General features: G+C 40.1%; 1 long non-coding RNA gene across 26 annotated transcripts in view; it reads left to right on the top strand.

Moving 5' to 3' along the window:
* Window positions 1-22,208, top strand: part of LOC129653031 (uncharacterized) — a 438,049-nt gene that overhangs the window by 101,299 nt on the left and 314,542 nt on the right. Inside the window, exons 3-4 of one of the 26 annotated variants that reach the window (XR_008714926.1) lie at window positions 3,185-3,228; window positions 4,451-4,465. The exons of 21 other annotated variants lie outside the window; for them this stretch is intronic. This is a non-coding gene — a long non-coding RNA (uncharacterized LOC129653031). Of the gene's footprint in view, window positions 1-3,184; window positions 3,229-4,323; window positions 4,347-4,450; window positions 4,466-6,725; window positions 7,394-14,137; window positions 16,551-22,208 lie in introns of those variants that run through there. 4 more of the 26 variants (XR_008714924.1, XR_008714927.1, XR_008714930.1 and 1 more) reach the window with 4 other exon arrangements.

Consider the following 22,208-nt stretch of genomic DNA (forward strand, 5'->3'; position numbering starts at 1 on the left):
GTAGGGTTTGGAGTCTGGGTTTGAGTTAATCTGAAAGCCCAATCTCTTTATCATTTTCCTCTTCCACTCTTGTCACTTAAGTACACTTGGGAATTTTTAAGGAATGTCTCCTATATGCTCACATTTGCCAGGTAGCAGCACAGCTAGGGGCTTGAAGCCCTTAGGTGGCAGAGCTAGGTGGTCTGTGTCAATATGGAGGAGAAGATCTCTGTTTTCTTGGTGTTCCTCCCTTTTAGAAGCACCCCCAGAGATGCATCTCCTGTAGACTCATGCTTCCCAGAGGGTGGCTAAGTCTTCAGTGTGACTTACAGCCATGAGTACATGGGCTGGACTACGTGTGACTGAAGTAACAGCTGCCATGCTGCACTCATTCATATCTTCACTTTCCTCTGACAACTGATGTTTGTAGTTCATGCTGGGGTGTGAATCTATAAACAGTGTCGTGTGATTTTTGAAAAATCTGAGTGATAAACAAACACATGAAAAGGTGCTCAACATTGCTCATTACTAGAGAAATACAAATCAAAACTACAGTGAGATACCAACTCACACCTGTCAGAATGGCCATCATCCAAATGTCTACAAACCATAAATGCTGGAACGGGTGTGGAAAAAAGGGAACCCTCTTTGCATTGCTGGTGGGAGTGTAAATTGATATAGCCACTATGGAAGACAGTATGGAGATTCCTTAAAAACTAGGAATAAAACTACCATATGACCCAGCAATCCCACAACTGGCATATATCCTGAGGAAACCATAATTGAAAAAGACTCATCTCCCAGTGTTCATTGCAGCACTATTTACAATAGCCAAAACATGGAAGCAATCTAGATGTCCATTGACCATCGACAGATGAATGGATAAAGAAGTTGTGGTGCATGTATACAATTGAATAATACTCAGCCACAAAAAGGAGGAATGCATTTGAGTTAGTTCTAATGAGGTGGATGAACCTAGAACCTATTACACAGAGTGAAGTAAGTCAGAAAGAGAAATATAAATATTGTATACTGACGCATATATGTGGAATCTGGAAAGATGGTACTGATGAATTTATTTGCAGGGCAGCAATGGAGAAACAAACATAAGAGTACAGACCTATGGACACAGGGGGAGGGGAGGAGGGAGAGGGTGAGATGTATGGAGAGAATAACATGGAAACTTACATTACCAAATGTAAAATAGACAGCCAATGGGAATATGCTGCATGCCTCAGGGAACTCAAAAGGGGGCTCTGTAACAACCTAGAGGGGTGGGATAGAGAGGCAAATGGGAGGGAGGGGACATGGGTGTACCTATGGCTGATTCTTGTTGCTGTTTGACAGAAAGCAACAAAACTCTGTAAAGCAATTATCTTTCAGTTAAAAAATAAATTTAAAAAATCTGATCAATAAGCATAGATCTATTTGTATATAGAGAGAGCTCTATTAGCAATGTTGTGGCTGTTCCCAGGAGGTGAAGTGCTGAATCATGCTTTGGCTTTGGTTTTTCTGAGAGTTTATAAGATCCCCTTGGGAAAGTCAGTGGGCAAGATGGTGATTGAGAAACAGGAGTCACCACATAGGTGACCCCATAGTCATCCTCATCTTGCAGGGCTGTTGTATGGGACCATGCTTTGGGCATCTGATAGAAATGTCATCAAATGGAGTGGCTGCCCTGTATTTTCTGCTTCTCATCTCACCACCATATGCAGCCCTCAGGAGCAGGGCAAAGCAGGGGCATTCTCTGGTATGAAAAGAGCATCCTCGGCTGGCTGAAGGTGAAGAGATAGAGGAGTTCATAGGAGCTTTGATCAGCACAAGGTCATGACAAGCCAAAACAGATACAAATGTGGACCTGGCTTCCTAATATATTCTGTATTAAAGTTAAAAAAGATGGTCTGATTAAGGTGAGAGACACAGTGAAGATAGTCCTCATCATATCTGTGTCTTGTATCACATTGCTTAAGTTAGACCAGTTGGCTGGATTCCTACCAGGAGTGTAAGGGTCTTTTTGCTAGAGTTCTCAAAGTAGGGGAAGATGGCAAGAGTTTGTCACATTCAACATTCACTATGGACCGCCCCTCACTCAGTGTTCTTCTTGGCTAAACTGTTTGTTTTGTATTGGGATATAGATGATCAACAGTGTTGTGATGCTTTCAAGTAAACTGAAGGGACTCAGCCATACATATACATATCCACTCTCCCCCAAACTCCCCTCCCATCCAGGCTGCCACATAACTTTGAGCAGAGTTCTCTGTGTTACACAGTAGGTCCTTGTTGGTTATTCATTTTAAATATAGCAGTGTGTAATTTACAGTTGCTGGGGGGAAGGATGGGGAAAAGAGATAGTTAGGGAGTTTGGGATGGACAATTACTCAGCATTTTGGAATAGGTGTCTACACCCCCAACTGTATCTGTGTCCTCCAGATCTAGAGTCTCTCTGTTTTCTTTTCAGAGAACAAATCTTCAGATTTCTGCAAAACTAGGAAAAAGGAAATAGAGAAGACGAGGGAAACTAGGGACTCTTAACAGCTTCTGTGATAGTATTCCACTCAGGCTTCCTTATTTCAGACATCCCTTTAACCCCAGGTTCCAGAGACCCTGGGGCTTCTGGTTCCTGAGAACTCTGCAGGTTCTGTGATGTTAACTGGGTTGGTTCTCCCCATCTTTGTCTACTGTTAGAATGGGACATGATGAGTTAGTTATCACTTGCCCATCTCTTGCTAGCTTCCAGACTATGGAGCTGGGGTCTCTTCGGTTCTCCCATTGTTATGGAGTTGGGTCTTGTTAAAGCTCCCTTTACTGCAGTTCTGGTTTCAGGAAGGGTTGAAGGTAGATGGGTGTGTTAAGTCATCCACCTTAACCTTTAACCTGCTGTTGCTGCTGCTGCTGCTAAGTCGCTTCAGTCGTGTCCGACTCTGTGCGACCCCATAGATGGCAGCCCACCAGGCTCCCCCATCCCTGGGGTTCTCCAGGCAAGAACATTGGAGTGGGTTGCCATTTCCTTCTCTAAGCATGAAAGTGAAAAGTTAAAGTGAAGTCACTCAGTCGTGTCCGACTCTTCACGACCCCAAGGACTGCAGCCCACCAGGCTCCTCTGTCCATGGGATTTTCCAGGCAAGAGTACTGGAGTGGGGTGCCATTGCCTTCTCCGAGCCCTTAACCTAGATTCTCCCCAAATACAACTTCTTTCTTTTGCCAGGAACTCATTTGATCTTCAGGGGGACTCATCTGCTGGCTATCAAGGTAAAAAAAAAAATAATTTGATAACTTAATCAGTTCCTTTATATAATGCTCAGTCTCCTTACGGGAAAAATGCATTCTCTCTGGTTGCTCCCTTTTCCTCCTGTGTTTCTCCCATGTATCTACACATGTGGGGAAGGAGGTTCTGAGAAGAGGACTTTGTGTCTTTGGGCCCCATGTTCTCCGGAATCCAAGTGAGATTCCTGTTTACTTGGCTGCTGTTGGCTTTGCTGGCATTTTCTTGTGCAGTTGGTAACTCGCATCTTGCTGCCCCATATTTCTCCTGGCTTCTCAGACCCTGGCTGTACTCCTTGGGCTGGGATGGCTTATACCTGGTTCCCACTGGCTGCAGGCCTGAATCTCCGCCATGTGCTGCTGCTGGTCCACTGAACCACAGGTCCACCTCAGAATCAGAAATAGGGCCACTGTCACTGGGGAATCAGTGGTTGATCTGTGGATCTTGCCTCACCCCCAACAGACCATGAGAACCAAAACTTTGGAAAGCTGAACTTTTGAGATTTCTTCCTCCCTGGGCCTCCTAATTGATGTGGTCATGTGCCAGGCTGGTGCAGGAGGTAATTATTTTCCAAGTCGAGTGGGGAGCAGAAACTCCTCCTGACCACAATGTTACCTGACTGTAGCTCCCCTTCTAGGGGCCAAAGCCTGCAAGGGGGGCAATTGGGACACATGTGGTTAACAGTCTTCCTCTTCTGCCTCCCCCAACTTTCTTTTATTAAAAAATGAAGTGAGGGTGACTTTTTCTTTTACCTCCTGAGTAATTTATTCCTTTTATCTTTGAGCATCAAGCCTCCCCAGGGACTTGCCCATCATTGGTCCAAGGTTCTATCATTCCCACACTACAGGTGATCTATATAAATGTTGGGTTAAGGGGCTTTATTTCCTCCGTATGGACTCTATTCTGACTGTATGGACTCTGTAGCCCACCAGGTTCCTCTGTCCATGGGATTCTCTAGGCAAGAATACTGGAGTGAGTTGCCATGCCCTCCTCAGGAAAATAAAAATTGTCTTCTGAATAAATCTATTTTGTATATCAGAAAATGAATGCTAATTTTTCCCCTTTGCATTCCTTTTGTAAAGTATTCTAGTATTTTCCCAGAGAAATGGACTCCTTGGACTGATGTAGTCAAAAAAGGGAAAAGAGAGAAGCAGGTATTTTTTTCAAAATATTACACACAGAACTTGTGATATAATTACGTTACTGTAGGTTGAAAAGAATCCGAAAGCCTGGGATTGGTTAAGCATTGAGTTCCCGAAAAGGTCTTGAGCTGTGGGATTCTGGTTCCTGGAAGAGTTTTGGGCAGAGGCTGACCACATGAATATTAGCTTATGAGGTGAGACCATTTCTAAACATCTTTCATTGCAAAATCGGGGTGATTAAATGAGAACTTTGCAAAGCACTTATAAGAGCTTCATCTATTGTTCTCACCATTACGAATACATACATGCATGCTTAGTCACTTCAGTTATGTCCTACTCTTTGCAACCATATGGACTGTAGCCCACCCGGTTCATCTGTCCTTGGGATTCTCTGGGCAGGAATACTGGAGTGGGTTGCCATGCCCTCCTCCAGCGGATCTTCCCAACCCAGAAATCAAGCCCACATCTCTTATACCTCCTGCATTGCAGGCAAATTCTTTACCCACTGAGCCACCTTGGAAGCTATTACTAGCACTACTTCTATTAATGCTGCATTCAGCAGAAGTCTATTGTTTTGATTTGAAACATTTCAAATGCTGTAGTCTTGCTAACTTAGGGTGCTCCTTTTCCAAAATGATCTAGAATCAGCGGAAACATCTTTGAACTGAGAGATAAATAGTTGTAGAGAGAAGCCAACACAGTAAGGAATTTCAGAAATAATTAATGGTAACACACTGATGAACAAATGAGTGGTTTGGCTGGAGATGTCACCTTGGACAAAGCTTGCCCAAACTTTGTCAACCTTGGTCTACTTTTGTTCTTTGACATTTGTTTAAAGTCTCCAAGTTGGTGAATATTTTGGTCAGGTGGACTTAAAGGGTGAAAGAACTTCTATAAATATGAAAAAAACAATTTAACTCTTAACTAATTCCATGGAATAAATAAAATGACTAACTTTTTTGTATATATATACATATACACACACACATATATTAATCTGAAGTATAATGGATTACAATGTTAGTTTCATGTGTACAACACAATGATTCAGATATATATATGTGTGTATGCATGCGTGTGTGTATATATTTACTTTTTCAGACTATTTTCCCTTATAGATTATTATAAAATATTGACTATTGTCCCCTGTGCTATGTTAAAATGACTAGTTTGATATGTTTAACTTAAAACATTTAGAAAATATTGAATGTGCCAAAATCTTAAAGGTTATTATTAGGCTATGGAATTTTGAGTGATTTTTAATACTTTTCTTTCCCCTATGAAATCTCCAAGCTTTCTTTATGATAACTGTTACTCAGATCATCAGAGAAAATGATATATGGAAAAGCAAAAAGATAACATAGAACTGAGTTTTGTATCTTTAAAAAAAATGTATTTTTATTTATATTTGGCTGTGCCAGGTCTTAGTTATGGAATGGAGGGTCTTCATTGCTGCATGTGGAATCTTCTAGTTGTGGCAGGCAAATTCTTAGTTGGAGTGTGTGAGATCTAGTTCCCTGACCAGAGATCAATCCCAGGCCCCCTGCACCATGCTGCTGCTTCTAAGTCACTTCAGTTGTGTCCGACTCTGTGCGACCCCATAGATGGCAGCCCACCAGGCTCCCCCATCTCTGGGATTCTCCAGGCAAGAACACTGGAGTGGGTTGCTATTTCCTTCTCCAATGCTTGAAAGTGAAAAGTGAAAGTGAAGTCACTCAGTCGTGTCCGACCCTCAGCGACCCCATGGACTACATACAGTCTTCCAGGCTCCTCCATCCATGGGATTTTCCAGGCAAGAGTACTGGAGTGGGGTGCCATTGCCTTCTCCACCACGAGCAGAGTCTTAAAACTGGTCCACCAGGGAAGTCCCTGAGTTTTATATCTTAAGATAATTGATCCTAAGGCTTGTTTCCTATTTTACCATTTCATGTGAGCCTACATACATTTTTAAAATATAATTTGAAATAACTCAGTTTATACAAAATATCCTACTAATCTCCTAGCAATGTGATTATTGCTAAAGATTAGTTTAGAAACAAAGATCAGTGCAAGTTGCTGCATTTCATCAATGTTAACATTAAAACTTAAAACAAGGGAATCTGATAAGAATGTTATTCCTGGGTTTAAATGAATATTTAAAGATTGTGTATGTGTATATAAAACATATATTTGTGTATATATGTGTGTATGCATGCAGTCACTCACATATACGCAAGATATAATATGCAAGTAAAAATAAAAAGATTTTTTGAAAAATGAAGCAAGTCTCTCTGTATGATAAGAAGAGTGCCCCTAAGGTCTCCACCAAGTACAGAATTCTCTTTTTCTGTGATTCAAACCAGAACTATATAGCATCAGTATTCATTGGAAGGACTGATGCTGAAGCTGAAGCTCTAATACTTTGGCCACCTGTTGGGAAGAACTGACTCATTAGAAAAGACCCTTATGCTGGGAAAGATTGAAGGCAGGAGGAGAAGGGGACAACAGAGGATGGCATCACCGACTCAATGGCCATGAGTTTGAGTTGGTGATGGACAGGGAAGCCTGGTGTGCTGCAGTCCATGGAGTCACGAAGAATCAGACATGACTGAGCGACTGAACTGAAGGTCTCCACCAGCTGCAGATTTCTCTTTTTCCGTGATTCAAACCAGGACTACTCGTGGGAGAAAGTTGAGAAAAACTCACAACTGGCCACATGGTGGTGCAGTGGCTCCTCATAGAAATAGTGGTGCCCAGCTTCCAGAAAGCAAATCATTACACCCCAAAGTTAAGTTATTCCAGAAGATGCCTGACCAGTTTGACAAGCGTCAGGTTCCTGGCAGGAGCAGAAACTTCATCATCTTCCTGTACACAAAGATGTGGTTAGAATTCTGGCAAAGTCAGTGCCGGTGCATGTGACTTTATTATCTTCTGGTCTTGTGACTGAAAAAAGATATTTGGGTATTGAATTGTCTATAGACTGCTTTCTCTTGTTCTCCTTAAAGCAATGAATTAAATAATGACTAGTTTACTATCTGCCTCTATAATAATTTTTCCTTTAGCCTTAGTCAGCTGTCTCTTGGCCCTGCCTCCCAACTACTGCTGCTGCTGCTGCTAAGTCGCTTCAGTCGTGTCCGACTCTGTGCAATCCCATAGACGGTAGCCCACTAGGCTCCTCTGTCCCTGGGATTCTCCAGGCAAGAATACTGGAGTGGGGTGCCATTTCCCACTAGTTGTGTTCTAATTCTTCTCCTTTCCTTCTCAGCTAAGTTAACACTGCCATGTCTGTACTTCATCTACTCTTCAACTCATCTCAGTTTGGAGTCCACATTCGCTTTTGCAGGTCATCAATGAACTTTACATTGCCATGCCAGAGGATACTTCTGCAGTCCTTATCCATACATCCCATCCTAAAACTCTCTGGCCTTTACTTCCTTGACTCCAATTTGTCCTGGTAGTCCTCCTAATTCCTTGGTTATTCCTTTATGGTCTCCATGAACTCTTCCTTTTGTGTATATCCATTGACCATTAGTGTATCCCAGAGTTACAAAGCTGGAGGCTATTATACGGAGTGAAGTAAGTCAGAAAAACACAAATGCTGTATATTAGCGCATATATATGGAATTTAGAAAGACGGTAACAATGATCCTACATGCAGGGCAGCAAGGGAGACTCGAATGTAGGGAACAGACTTTTGGACTCAGTGAGAGAAGATGAGGGTGGGACAATGTGAGAGAATAGCATTGAAACATATACATTGCCATATGTAAAATAGATAACCAGTGCAAGTTTGATGCATGAAGCAGGGCACTCAAAGCCAGTGCTCTGGGACAACCCATAGAGATAGGGGGTGGGAGTTGGGAGGGGGGTTCAGGATGTGGGGGGACACATGTAAACCTGTGGCTGACTCATGTTGATGTATGGCAAGAACCATCACAATATTGTAATTATCCTCCAATTAAAATAAATAAATTTTTAAAAAATAAAAAAAATTTATTTCTGTCTGTGCACACTTTGGGCAATCTCATCACTATCATTATTTTATCCATCAGTGGAATAATGATCAATGCCAAATTTTTATCTTTAGCTTTGACTGTCATTCTCTACTCACCACCTTCAGGCCTCGCCATCAACCCCCACCCCCATGCCTTACAATGCTGCGTGGCTTCTTTGTTGCTAGTTTACTGGCACTACCATCTAGTTTTCCAAACCAGAGACTTCAAGAGTCATGTGAGATTTCTCATTTCCCTAAACCTCCTATGTCTAGACAATCAGCAACTTTAGCTGTTAAATATTTTTTTCAAATCTGTCTTTTTAGCCCTGTCCCTTGTATCAGTGATGTCGTGCAGGCCCTTGGCCTCTCTTTCTTGGTGCACTGTAATATGTAGTCAGTCTCCTTTCTTCTGTCTTGCTTCCCTTCAATTTAGCCTCTACAATGTAGAGAGAATACAAAACCACATCATTTAACCTCCTTATTTAAACAATTTTAGTGGCTCCTCACCATTTACAGATCAGAGTGCAAAGCTCTTACTATCGTTTACATAGCCCTACAGGCCTGGCTTACTTCCTCTGGTTGATTCCTGAATTCTCTCTCACCAGTTCTTGTTCTCAACATTACAACCTAATATTACTGCCTCTAGTTCCTCTCTCCTTCCCCATTGTCTGTGTCTCTGGATTTATTTATTTTGTTCCTTTTGTCTCAAACTCTCCTCCCATTTTACTTTGTCTTAATAGCTCTTACTCATCTTTTAACATTCTTGTCACATGATATCTCTCTGGGATGTTTTCCTGGAAACCCTAGTTGAACTAAATGCCCCCTTTTCTCACTGTCATAGCACTGTGTTTACCTACAATCTAGAACTTCCCAGGTTTTAATAAAATGATACATTTTGATAAGTACTTGTCCACTCCAATGGGCATGAGCTCCTTGAGAGGAGGGGTCACATCTACTTATTTTTCTCACCACCAGTTCCTAGCACAGGGTTTTGTGCATAATGAGTGTTTGATAAATTTTTATTGAACAAGATTTAAGATTTCTTGAGCCTCAGAGTCCTTGAGGGTGCTCTCTGAAGTCTGCTCTAGTTCTTAGAAAATTAAATATGGTTTTAGTTGGGGCCAACTTCCTGGAAGAGAGAAGACTTGAGCTGTGCTGTGAAGAATTGGGTGGATGGTGTTTGAATGATAATCAGACAGAACACTAACATTGTGTCTCTGACACAGAGTAGGGGGAGATGAGTTTGGGTTGGTAGAATTGGCTTATTAGAAACTTCTGATGAGGGGAAGGTGGATTTGGGCTTATCTACACAGGCAGAAGAAGCACTTGAGATTCTTAAACAGAGGAGTGATATTTTCAGAGCCATCTTGCAGGAAGAACAATCCAGCACAAGATACAAAACCAACTAAGTGGGAAACAGGTGGGAATCAGTGAGGCCAACGAGATATCAAAGCTGTTCAACAGGTGCCAGATGCTGAGGGCATGGACCAGAGTGGCAGTTGAGTGAAGAAAAAAAAAAGAGTTTGAGCCATTAGAGGAAAAATAAACAGACTGATTGCATGTCATAACAACAGAGAGCAAAGAGTCATGACATTTTCAGATACAGCAGCAGAAAGTTGGGGATATAATGAACAAAAAAGGAATTTGGAGAGGAAGGATGGTTTATGGGGCAGCAGGTGACTTTAGTTTCAAATCTTTTAATTTGAGATGATGAAACATTGCAATATTTCATAGGTACTGCTGCTGCTGCTGCTAAGTCGCTTCAGTCATGTTCGACTCTATATGACCCCATAGACGGCAGCCCACTAGGCTCCTCTGTCCCTGGGATTCTCCAGGCAAGAATACTGGAGTGGGTTGCCATTTCCTTCTCCAATGCATGAAAGTGAAAAGTGGAAGTGAAGTCGCTCAGTCGTGTTCGACTCTTAGCGACCCCATGGACTGGAGCCTACCAGGCTCCTCCATCCATGGGATTTTCCAGGCAAGAGTACTGGAGTGGGGTGCCATTGCCTTCTCCATCATAGATACTAGGTATGCTTAAGAGATGCTGTATGCATTTGAGTGGGTGAATGAATGAATGGAATCTTAATGAAAGAGTTCATCAGGCAGATGAAATCTCTGACTGAAATCTCTTGTCGGGTAGACCATGTCTGGAACTGTGACTTAGATTTATAAATTATCAACTCAGAGTTGTGAGAACTACTGGAGTACATGAACTTCTGGAGGAAGATTTATCAGGGGAGAGAAAGGCAGAGGACTCAGGTGTGAGCCTGGGGTGCTTTCTTTCTTTGAAGTAAACAGAAGATCCATTGAAAACCAATGAGTGTGTTAGGTTAGCTAGATACAGATCTGTTGCTCTTAGCCTGAATAGTCTATACCACAGTTACACAGCTCTCAAATATAACAGAGTTGTTGGAATCTATCAGAAAACAAATTTGCAGTCATGAAAGCTATTTTTCAACATATGTGGCATATAAGTAGTCAGAATATATGAAAGTTTTTGTAGATTAATAAGAGAAAAATGAATATTCCAACAGAAAAATGGGTAAGAGGTATAAGCAGGAAATTTTGAAGATAAATATAAAAGTGTAAGAAATATGCAAAAGTGTGTTCAAGTGCACTGGAAATAAAAATAAGATAATACAATCTTGCTCTTAGCAAGCAGGAAAATTTTTAGTTAAAAAGCAATATCCATTGTTTTAGTGCTTCACAGGTGGCTCTAGTAGTAAAGAACCTGCCTGCCAAGACAGGAGATGTAAAAGATGTGGGCTCGATCCCTGGGTCAGGAAGATCCTCTAGATGAGGGCATGGAAACCCACTCTAGTATTCTTGCCTAGAGAATCCCATGGACAGAGGAGTCTGGTGGGCTACAGTCCATAGGGTCACAAAGAGTCCAACATGACTGAAGCAACCGGCCACATACACATGCACCCAGAGTTAGCAATGGTGTGGGAATCAGACACTTTGTGAAAAAGTAAACCCATGAAAACCTTCTGGATGCCAGTGTGGTGATAATGATTATATTTAATGCATTGATTTAGTTCTGTGAGTTCTTGAAATTTGAAATAATAATTGCTTTGCACTGATATAAACGTATGTGTTTATTTCAACTTTGCTTACAGTTATACAAGGTATAATATTAACTTCTTGCTGATCTTAGTAGTTATTAAGGTGAATCTGTACATAGAATTGTTTTTAACTATCATTCTGAATATCTGGCATTGCAACTCTCATAATTGTAACTATTTCTTATGTTATGCTCAGACACACTGATTATTTTCATCTGGTATTTAATTTGATTTATTTATGACACTTAGCTTTTCTCATTTACACTTGCACTTCCTCTCCTTCAAAATTCTCTATCAGCTTCATTCTTGTTGAATCTCATTTTGATGTGGTGAACTATTTAGTCTCCTCTTCTCTCTTCTTAATTGAAATATAGTCTATTCATGATACTGTGTTAGTTTCAGATATACAGCAAAATTATTCGGTTATCTATTTCAGATTTATTTCCATTACAGTTTACTACAAGATATCAAATATAATTCTCAGTATTACTGCTGCTGCTGCTAGGTTGCTTCAGTCGTGTCCGACTCTGTGTGACCCCATAGATGGCAGCTGACCAGGCTCCTCTGTCCCTGGGATTTTCCAGGCAAGAATACTGGAGTGGGTTGCCATTTCCTTCTCCAATGCATGCATGCATGCTAAGTCGCTTCAGTCGTGTCCGACTCTGTGTGACCCCATGGACAGCAGCCCACCAGCCTCCTCTGTCCATGGGATTCTCTAGGCAAGAGTACTGGAATGGCTTGCCATTTCCTTCTCCACTCTGTATTACAGTCCTTGTTTATTTTACCCAGGGACGGGGGAGCCTGGTGAGCTGCTGTCCATGGGGTCACACAGAGTCGGACACAACTGAAACGACTTAGCAGCAGCAGCAGCAGTATATATCTATTAATCTCAAACTTTCAATTTATCTCTCTCCTCCTTCCCTGTTTGGTAAGCGTAAGTTTGCTTTCTGTGTCTGTGAATCTGTTTTGTAAATAAGTTTATTTGTATCATTTTTTTAGATTCCATGAGTAAGGGATATCATATGATATCTGTCTTTCTCTGATTGACTTCACTTAGTATGATAAACTCTAGGCCCATCCATGTTGCTACAAATGGCATTATTTCATTCTTTTTTATGACTGAGTAAGAGTCCATTATATATAGGTACCACATTTTCTTTATCCATCCATCTGTTAATGGACACTTAGGTTGCTCTCATGTGTTGGATACTGTAAATTTTCTGGTCTCCTCTTAATGTTTCAGGGACATATCTTTTGCAGTTTATCACAATGTCTTGTGCTCTGATTTACTGCATAGAAATCAGTAATTTTTATACTTCTTAAACTATTAAATCTTTGAAAAAATGAAGCAGTGGTTCATAAATGCAGATTATAAGCTGTCAGAAATGCATTTTTCAGACGTATTTATACTCCAGATCAAGATAAAAATAGATGATTTGTTTAACTTTGCATGCTTTAAATTCTAAACCTACTTTCTAAAAAATATTGAGTAAATACAAACTTGGAGGCTTATTTGCTTATTGTTTAATTGCGAAGTTGTGTCCAACTCTTTTCAACCCCATGGATTGAAGCCTGCCAGGCTCCACTGTCCATGGGATTTCCCAGGCAAGAATACTGGAGTGGGTTGCCATTAAAGTGAATGAACTCATCAATTGCCATGATCAATACATATAAAGAATTTAGTTAACCCTAAATGTTACTAGTTTTATTTGCCAGGGGGATAATGTGTAAACAACTTCGTCCTGACTCTTGGGAAGTTATCCTAATGCTTTCTGGATAATGATAGATAGATGACAAATATTTGGATACATTGGGAAATTGGTTAAAAAATTATAAATACACAACAAACTAAACTATTTTACTTTTCTAACTAACACAGAATGAGGTAAGTGACTGCAGTTGTTCGTTACTGCTTGTTCAGTCTTTGTTTCTTTGGTATTGCCAAGAACCAGGAGGAGAAAAGAAGCCCAGTTATTAGTCCTTAGGCATGTCAGAACGGGTTACATGTTCAAGTTCAGTTTAAGTTTATACTGAAGTTTTACACTGCTGCTCATTTTTACTGAACTGGTTTTTTTCTCCCTGAGGCAATGACATATATTTGGCATATTTACAAATGCTGAGCAGCATGATTTCATTATTTTGTACTGAAGGGAGTCAGAACATGCACAGGTGGTTTTTAATTTATGATGGTTCGATTTAGAATTTTTCAACTTTACAATGGTGCAAAAGCAGTATGAATTCAGTAGAAACTTTACTTTGAATTTTGATCTTTTCTTCAGCTAGCGATATGCAGTATGATACACTCTCATGATGTTGGCCAGTGGGAATGAGCCACAGCTCCTGTCAGCTCCACTATCACAAGAGTCAACAGCTGATAAACTTACAACCAGCTGCCCCCAGCCAGCCATTCTGTTTTTCATTTTAAGTACAGTATCCAATAACATGAGATATCCAGCACTTATAAAATAGGTTTGTGTTAGATGATTTTGCCAACTGTAGGCTAATGAAAGCATTCTGAGGACATTTAAGACAGGATTGACTAAACCATGATGTTTGGGAGGTTAGGGGTATTAAATGCATTTTTGACCCAGGATATTTTCAACTTATGATGGGTTTATGGGGATATTACCCCATTGAAGTTGAGGAGGATGTGTAGCTTTATACAAATCTCATTTGAAGTATTACTGTAACTATGGAAATGTATTGTTTCTCATAGGGGTGCTGCGCAGAGAAAAGATCACAAATGTTGATCATCAATAAAGATCTGATGTCCCAAGGACAAGTCACTGGACAATTCTAGTCATCTGTGGTGGAGGGCTATAAAGATTCTAGGAGACACCTTAGAGAACTTGTTCCAGGTTCATGCTGCTGCCCATCTCACAGGAATGGAGTTAAATATATATATGCTTCAGCTTACCAGTGTTTTTAAAAAATCTGTAAATGATTTACTATTTCCTTTGTGTTTGTCATGTGGATAATTCTGGTATTTGGCCAGAGATCTAGGGTTGCAAATCCTAGAGTTTTTTGTGGCTGAAGCTCCTGACCCAGACATTCCTCCCAAGAGAAATCAATGAGGTTCAAGTAAGGCAAAGCACATTTAGTATTTCTATGGAATCCTTGATTCAAAGACCAATATGGTTACCTGTTATGGAGTTAGAGACTCCTCTTTACCTAAGTCCCTCCTGAAGTAATTCTGTCTCCTTGCCCTTCCTGGCCCTGTCCAGTTTTGGCTTCTATACCATTCAGTTCTCAATACCAGGGGAAGCAAATCCAAGGAGGTGCAAAATAGAGAGTATCTTTTTTAGGATCTAGCATATCTGTGGTTTAACCTGTATGCCTCAGGGGAGCATACTCAGTCACATAGGTGAAAGAGTTACTTACTGAGGCTTGGAGTTTTAATGTTTGTTTTATAAAAAGCTCTATTTCCTAGTTCTTTAGTTCTGTTAATGTTTTTGAATTTAACCCAAAAATGATGGTTAGGGGAAGTAAAGAGGAAGACATCAATAAGTAATAATTATAGAGAGACAGGATGGAAGAAATATATCAAAGTAGTCAAGAGAGGTGGCTTTGTTCCCAGATTGCCTAGATTAAAACACTATTTCTGTCACCTCCTAATTTAGTCAAGTGCTTAATGATTTTGCTCTCCTGTTTTCACATCTGTGAAATGAAGATAATAATAATTGTAAGAATTAAAGAGGCAAACGTTTATATACTCTAGGTGCTTAATGTGTTTATCATTATTCAGGCATATCATTCCTCCATGACCACAGTCATGTTTCTAGGAAGTGGTCATCAATGTCCAGAAAATTTTAATATTGACTTTACAGTGGACACAGGTACACTTGTTTGCCCTAACTGCTCAAATTGACTGATTTTAAAAATAGGCAGACAATATACTAAGTTGTAATGGCAAGTACAGTTGTTGGTAACGTAGAATGTTTTGGTCTGATTGGTCAGTTCTCTTTATGTGAAAAAAAAATTGGGGAGAGTAAAATTGTAAAAAAATTGGGTAGTATTATATGTAAATATTAAAAATTATGTATAAATTGGGTTGTAGAATTATAATCAGAAAGTTGAAAGAAAGACAAAATTAGATTTTGAAGATATTATGTAAGGTATTCAACTTTGATCAAATGCACTCATCATCTCTTTGAACAAACATGTGTGTTGGTAGGTTAGAACTATCTTTATCAAATGCCATAGAAAACATTAGGCAAAACTGTGCTTTTTAGGCTTCTTATTTCTAGACTCCAAGTAATCTGTCTCCAGTGCCATTAATAGTTTTCAATTTCAGGTAGAAAACACTAACATGGTTGACTTTTCAGGTTCATTAATTGCAGTCATAGTGTAGTCTTATTTTTCTGAGTTTACATGCTGTTTTCCCTGATTCAGTTCAGAGGTTTGCAAATCTCAGGCACACAGTTTTAGAGATACCATTTTAGAGTATCACTTGTCAGATGTTAATGAGCATAGGAAGTACCTGGACATCTTGTTGAAAAGCAGAATGTGACTCAACAAGTCTGGAATGGGACCTGAGTCTCTGAGCTTCTAACAAGCTCCAGGTGCTATCAATGATATTGGTCCAAAGATGTACTGTAAGTAGCAAGTTTGTAGGTGACTTGTGCATCCTAATGTCCCCCATTGCCTCTAACTTTTTCCTGTTAGAAAAAAAATACAATTTTTAAGTTCCGGAAATGGCATATGAAGTGAGTAGTTGTACACAGGGTGTTCTCTTTTGTTTCCGACAGCGTATCACTTCTCTGATCATTTCATATGTCTCTTATTAGAATGTTTATGAGAGTGTTTTGTAAACTGTGAAGAATTATACAAACTAAGTGGCCTGCCTGCATCATTAACCATCTCATAATAAATAAATCATCCTGGCCATGTAGGTTGTCCGTGTACCTGCTGCTGCTGCTAAGTCGCTTCAGTCGTGTCTGACTCTGTGTGACCCCATAGACGGCAGCCCACCAGGCTCCCCCGTCCCTGGGATTCTCCAGGCAAGACCACTGGAGTGGGTTGCCATTTCCTTAGCAAAGCAATGCCTGTTATTCATAGCATCTGTCCTTGTATTTTGACATGGGTTTTTGTTTGAATTCATTGTTGTGTTTTGTGAAGTCTAGCACAGGGAGTGCCCCTTCCAAGGAATGAGTCTTTTGTTTACACTTTCTGTGAACATCTCTTTGAACAAATTGCCAAAGTGTATTTTTTGGTACACCACAATCTCTGTTGTAAGTTGATATTTCAAACATATGCTCCATATTTGATGAAAATTTGTTTTGCTATTTTCACTTGATGGAGTAATAAACATCATACTTGCTTTTAGACACTTTGGCCACCTCATGCGAAGAGTTGACTCATTGGGAAAGACTCGGATGCTGGGAGGGATTGGGGGCAGGAGGAAAAGGGGATGACAGAGGATGAGATGGCTGGATGGCATCACTGACTCGATGGACATGAGTCTGAGTGAACTCTGGGAGTTGGTGATGGACAGAGAGGCCTGGCGTGCTGCAATTCATGGGGTCGCAAAGAGTCAGACACGACTGAGCGACTGAACTGAACTGAGACATTGTTGATACTTTTAGGCATTATTGATATATGTAGATTTAGATTTATTTTTAGATATTGTCGATACATTTTAGATATTTTTAGACATTGTTGAATTATCATCATAACCACTACCATTTTTGGAGTTCCTACTTTATACCATTAACTGTATATACTGTACATACATTTATTTTTTCCTAATCATTGAAACGTACTTGGAACGCAAGGATTTTGTATTGGTCAGGACAGGTTCAACTAAGCTGTGGTAACAAATCGCCCCTAAAATTTCAGTGCTTTAGCAAAATAAACATTTATCATCCAGTCATGTAAAGTCCAATGCTGGTCAGGAAGGATTCTTAATCCTATGAGACCATCATCTTGATTTCTGCCTGGCTCTTAATTTATAAAGATGACTGAGTGACAACATAGGAGATCAATGGCACTGAAAGAAGTTTGTCATTATTCCCTGTTCCCCTAGAAATAGCACCTTGACTTACCATGCAGGGACACTGGGGGAAGCACCAAAGTTAGTTAAGAGGCAGAAGCAGGAATAAGGGAAAACACATAGGTCCAGAATCTTTATTGCGTTTTCTGTGGGAAAGGCAAAGCAGGGCAAGGAAACTGCTTAGGACTGGTTTGAATTATGTTGGTAGGCTCTGGGCAATAGGGTTGGTCTCTAGTTCTCTGGTACCTGGCCCTGAGTGATTTAGGGCAGGAGAAATGCTGGCCTGGTATATGAGAGTTAGATAAAGAAGGCAGCTAATGTTGAGGTATGTTCCTTCTACCCAAAGCAATCTATAGATTCAATGCAATCCCTATCAAGCTACCAACAGCATTCTTCACAGAGCTAGAACAAATAATTTCACAATTTGTATGGAAAAACAAAAAACCTCGAATAGCCAAAGCGATCTTGAGAAAGAAGAATGGAACTGGAGGAATCAACCTACATGACTTCAGGCTCTACTACAAAGCCACAGTTATCAAGACAGTATGGTACTGGCACAAAGACAGAAATATAGATCAATGGAACAAAATAGAAAGCCCAGAGATAAATCCACGCACATATGGACACCTTATCTTTGACAAAGGAGGCAAGAATATACAATGGAGAAAAGACAATCTCTTTAACAAGTGGTGCTGGGAACTCTGGTCAACCACTTGTAAAAGAATGAAACTAGAACACTTTCTAACACCATACACAAAAATAAACTCAAAATGGATTAAAGATCTAAACGTAAGACCAGAAACTATAAAACTCCTAGAGGAGAACATAGGCAAAACACTCTCTGACATACATCACAGCAGGATCCTCTATGACCCACCTCCCAGAATATTGGAAATAAAAGCAAAAATAAACAAATGGGACCTAATTAACCTTAAAAGCTTCTGCACATCAAAGGAAACTATTAGCAAGGTGAAAAGACAGCCTTCAGAATGGGAGAAGATAATAGCAAATGAAGCAACTGACAAACAACTAATCTCGAGAATATACAAGCAACTCCTACAGCTCAACTCCAGAAAAATAAATGACCCAATCAAAAAATGGGCCAAAGAACTAAATAGACATTTCTCCAAAGAAGACATACAGATGGCTAACAAACACATGAAAAGATGCTCAACATCACTCATTATCAGAGAAATGCAAATCAAAACCACTATGAGGTACCATTTCACACCAGTCAGAATGGCTGCGATCCAAAAGTCTACAAGTAATAAATGCTGGAGAGGGTGTGGAGAAAAGGGAACCCTCTTACACTGTTGGTGGGAATGCAAACTAGTACAGCCACTATGGAGAACAGTGTGGAGATTCCTTAAAAAACTGGAAATAGACCTGCCTTCTGACCCAGCAATCCCACTGCTGGGCATACACACTGAGGAAACCAGAAGGGAAAGAGACACGTGTACCCTAATGTTCATCGCAGCACTGTTTATAATAGCCAGGACATGGAAGCAACCTAGATGTCCATCAGCAGATGAATGGATAAGAAAGCTGTGGTACATATACACAATGGAGTATTACTCAGCCATTAAAAAGAATACATTTGCATCAGTTCTAATGAGGTGGATGAAACTGGAGCCTATTATACAGAGTGAAGTAAGCCAGAAAGAAAAACACCAATACAGTATACTAACGCATATATATGGAATTTAGAAAGATGGCAACAATAACCCTGTGTACGAGACAGCAAAAGAGACACTGATGTATAGAACAGTCTTATGGACTCTGTGAGAGAGGGAGAGGGTGGGAAGATTTGGGAGAATGGCATTGAAACATGTAAAATATCATGTATGAAATGAGTCGCCAGTCCAGGTTCGATGCACGATAGTGGATGCTTGGGGCTGGTGCACTGGGACGACCCAGAGGGATGGAATGGGGAGGGAGGAGGGAGGAGGGTTCAGGATGGGGAACACATGTAAACCTGTGGCGGATTCATTTTGATATTTGGCAAAACTAATACAGTTATGTAAAGTTTAAAAATAAAATAAAATTAAAAAAAAAAAAAAACAAAAGAAGGCAGCTAAATATAAGGACTTGGGATTGGTTGGAGGGTTTGTAATGTAATTTTTGTGCACTCAAGAAAGCTGGGACACAGGGGAGATGTAAACAACTTTGGCCATTTGGTTCTGATTAATGGGCTTCCCTTGTGGCTCGGCTGCTAAAGAATCTGCCTGCAATGCAGGAGACCTGGGTTTCATCCCTGGGTTCGGAAGGTCCCCTGGAGAAGGGAAAGGATACCCACTCCAGTATTCTGGCCTGGAGAATTCCCATGGACTGTATAGTCCATGGGGTCACAAAGAGTCAGAAACGACTGAGCAACTTTCACTTTCACTTCATGTAGACAACTACAGAAGCTAAGAAAGCATAGAGCACATCTTGACACATGGCCTCTGAGTTTACCATAGCATGAGAAGAGGGACCTGAGTGTCTCCATGGGATATTTTTAAAGATCAAATCTCCCTTTCCATATCCTACTTCTAATGGCCTTAGCTCACTCCTTGGAAAGCTGAGAAATGCAATCTTTGCATTGATTAGAAAAAGAAAAACAAGGGTTTGGTGAACACATGTGTTGGCTCTGCCATACTACAATTATCTCCAATTTATAAAAGAGCAAACTAAAGTTCTGGTACATTGTGGTTTATTCAAACTACTCATCTTGCAAATAGAAAAGCCAGGGATTGAGTCTAGACTTTCCAAAGTCCTCACCTTTCCCTGTATTACATGACCTCTGAACTGAATATGATAATCCTGAGCATGATAGATAAAATGGGCTGACTGATCATATTTCACAAATGTGTAATTGAGAAGGCACTTAGGGGGAGTTTAATTTATTTTAATTTTTTAACCATTTTTAGAATTGAAGTAGTTAATTTACAATTTCCCTGGTGGATCAGATGGTAAAGAATCCATTTGCAATGCAGGAGACCAAGGTTCAATCCCTGGATTGGAAGATCTCCAGAAGAAGGGAATGGCAACCCACTCCTGTATTCTTGCCTGGCAGGCCCCAGTCCATGAGATTGCAAAGAGCTGGACACAACTGAGCAACTAACATACACACACACAGAGTTAATTTACAATGTTGTGTTAGTTTCAGGTGTACAGCAAAGTGATTCAGTTATACATATATATGTGTATATCTATCTTTTTTCAGGTTCTTTTCCATTATAGGTTATTACAAGATATTGAATATAGTTCCCTGTGCTACATAGTAAGTACTCGTTGCTTATCTAGGTACAGGGGTTATAATTAATAAGTGTAAAATTCATTAAATAATTGAATGAAGAGTTTAGAAACCACCTGGGTCTTAGTCCCATTCAGATCATTAAATACAAAGAAAATTGTCTAGTTTTTCAGTTGCATTATCAAATTTGGAAGATCAATAGTTGGAGGCTTAAATGAGCCTGGTAAATAACAGTTAAAGACCTTCAATTTTTCTCTGAAGAGAGAGAGATGAAGAGCATAGTCTTATCACTAGCAGGTACTTTTTGGTGAAGTAGATTGCTGAGAGTCTGGCCACCATTCTTGGGGTCACCATACCACATTCTTGTCAGTGGTACCTAGATAACACTGCTGGGGAGAGTGTTATCATTGCTTCAACATTGCTGCTGATGAGGTCAAGGAGGGTACTGTCCAACACACGGGTGCAGAAAGTCCCCAGTTTTCACCACAATGAGTTCCTGGAAATTATGTCATAAAGCATATAAACTGGATCTTATTTTGGCAAATAATATTACACTTTGGCGGAGTGAAGGTTGTCCTACTGATCAAGTCGTAAATATCAGCTAACTCAATTTTTTTTGGGGGGGTCCCTGTTCGTAAGTCAGAATTTTTTTGTCCAATGTGATGTAGTTTTTTAATATACTTCACAGATACATATGTTGGTATATATATATATATGCCTGCTGCATTCTAGATGCTATACTTATAAAGGAGGACTGCTGTTTCATCTTTTTTCAAAATGTCATGATCCAGGGGTATAAAGTTTACAGTGCTGAGACCATCATTTTCAGAGGCATCAGGGATGCTGAAAAGGGCTTTGTAATGGGACTCTGGAGACCTTTACTTATTGGGCATAACTATTCATTGGCTGGAGAAGGAAATGGCAACCTACTTTAGTATTCTGGCCTGGGAAATCCCATAGACAGAGGAGCCTGGGTGGGGGGCGGGTGCAGAGCTACAATCCATGGAGTTGCAAAGAGTCAGACACGACTGAGTGACTAAACAGCATTCATTGGCTCTGTTGTCAAGGGCAAGTCACTTATTTGGGGGCTATTGTTTTCTTCTTTTATAATTATGAGGAGGCTGATTTTCTTAGGTTCTTTCTACCTCTGTATCCTAGTTACGTTGTGTAGGATATTGATCTGGGTCATCTTAGAAAGCATTTCCCCCTTTGTACTGCTATTGAGGCAAGAAAATGAATGTGTTTTGAAATAAATATATATTTTATAGTTTGTTGCATAAATAATGCAGATTTTCCATGGTGATCTGAAACACCACAGGTTTATGGTGAACAGTTATTACCTCATCTCTTACTCGCATGTCTGTGAGTAGGTCACACATGTAGCTGAAAAGTGCAACTTCTCTCTCCTCCCAGAAAGTGTTAGGAATGTATCCTTTGTCTATTGTATGACATTTATTTACAATTTAAGGAGGAAGAAAATTAATAATGAAACTTGAATAATCACCCATAATGTTACTGGTTTCCATATAGCCCATTATTGAAGACTCATTTATTTATCTC

This window comes from Bubalus kerabau, chromosome 5, assembly GCF_029407905.1.
Source record: "Bubalus kerabau isolate K-KA32 ecotype Philippines breed swamp buffalo chromosome 5, PCC_UOA_SB_1v2, whole genome shotgun sequence".
NCBI lineage: Eukaryota > Metazoa > Chordata > Mammalia > Artiodactyla > Bovidae > Bubalus > Bubalus kerabau.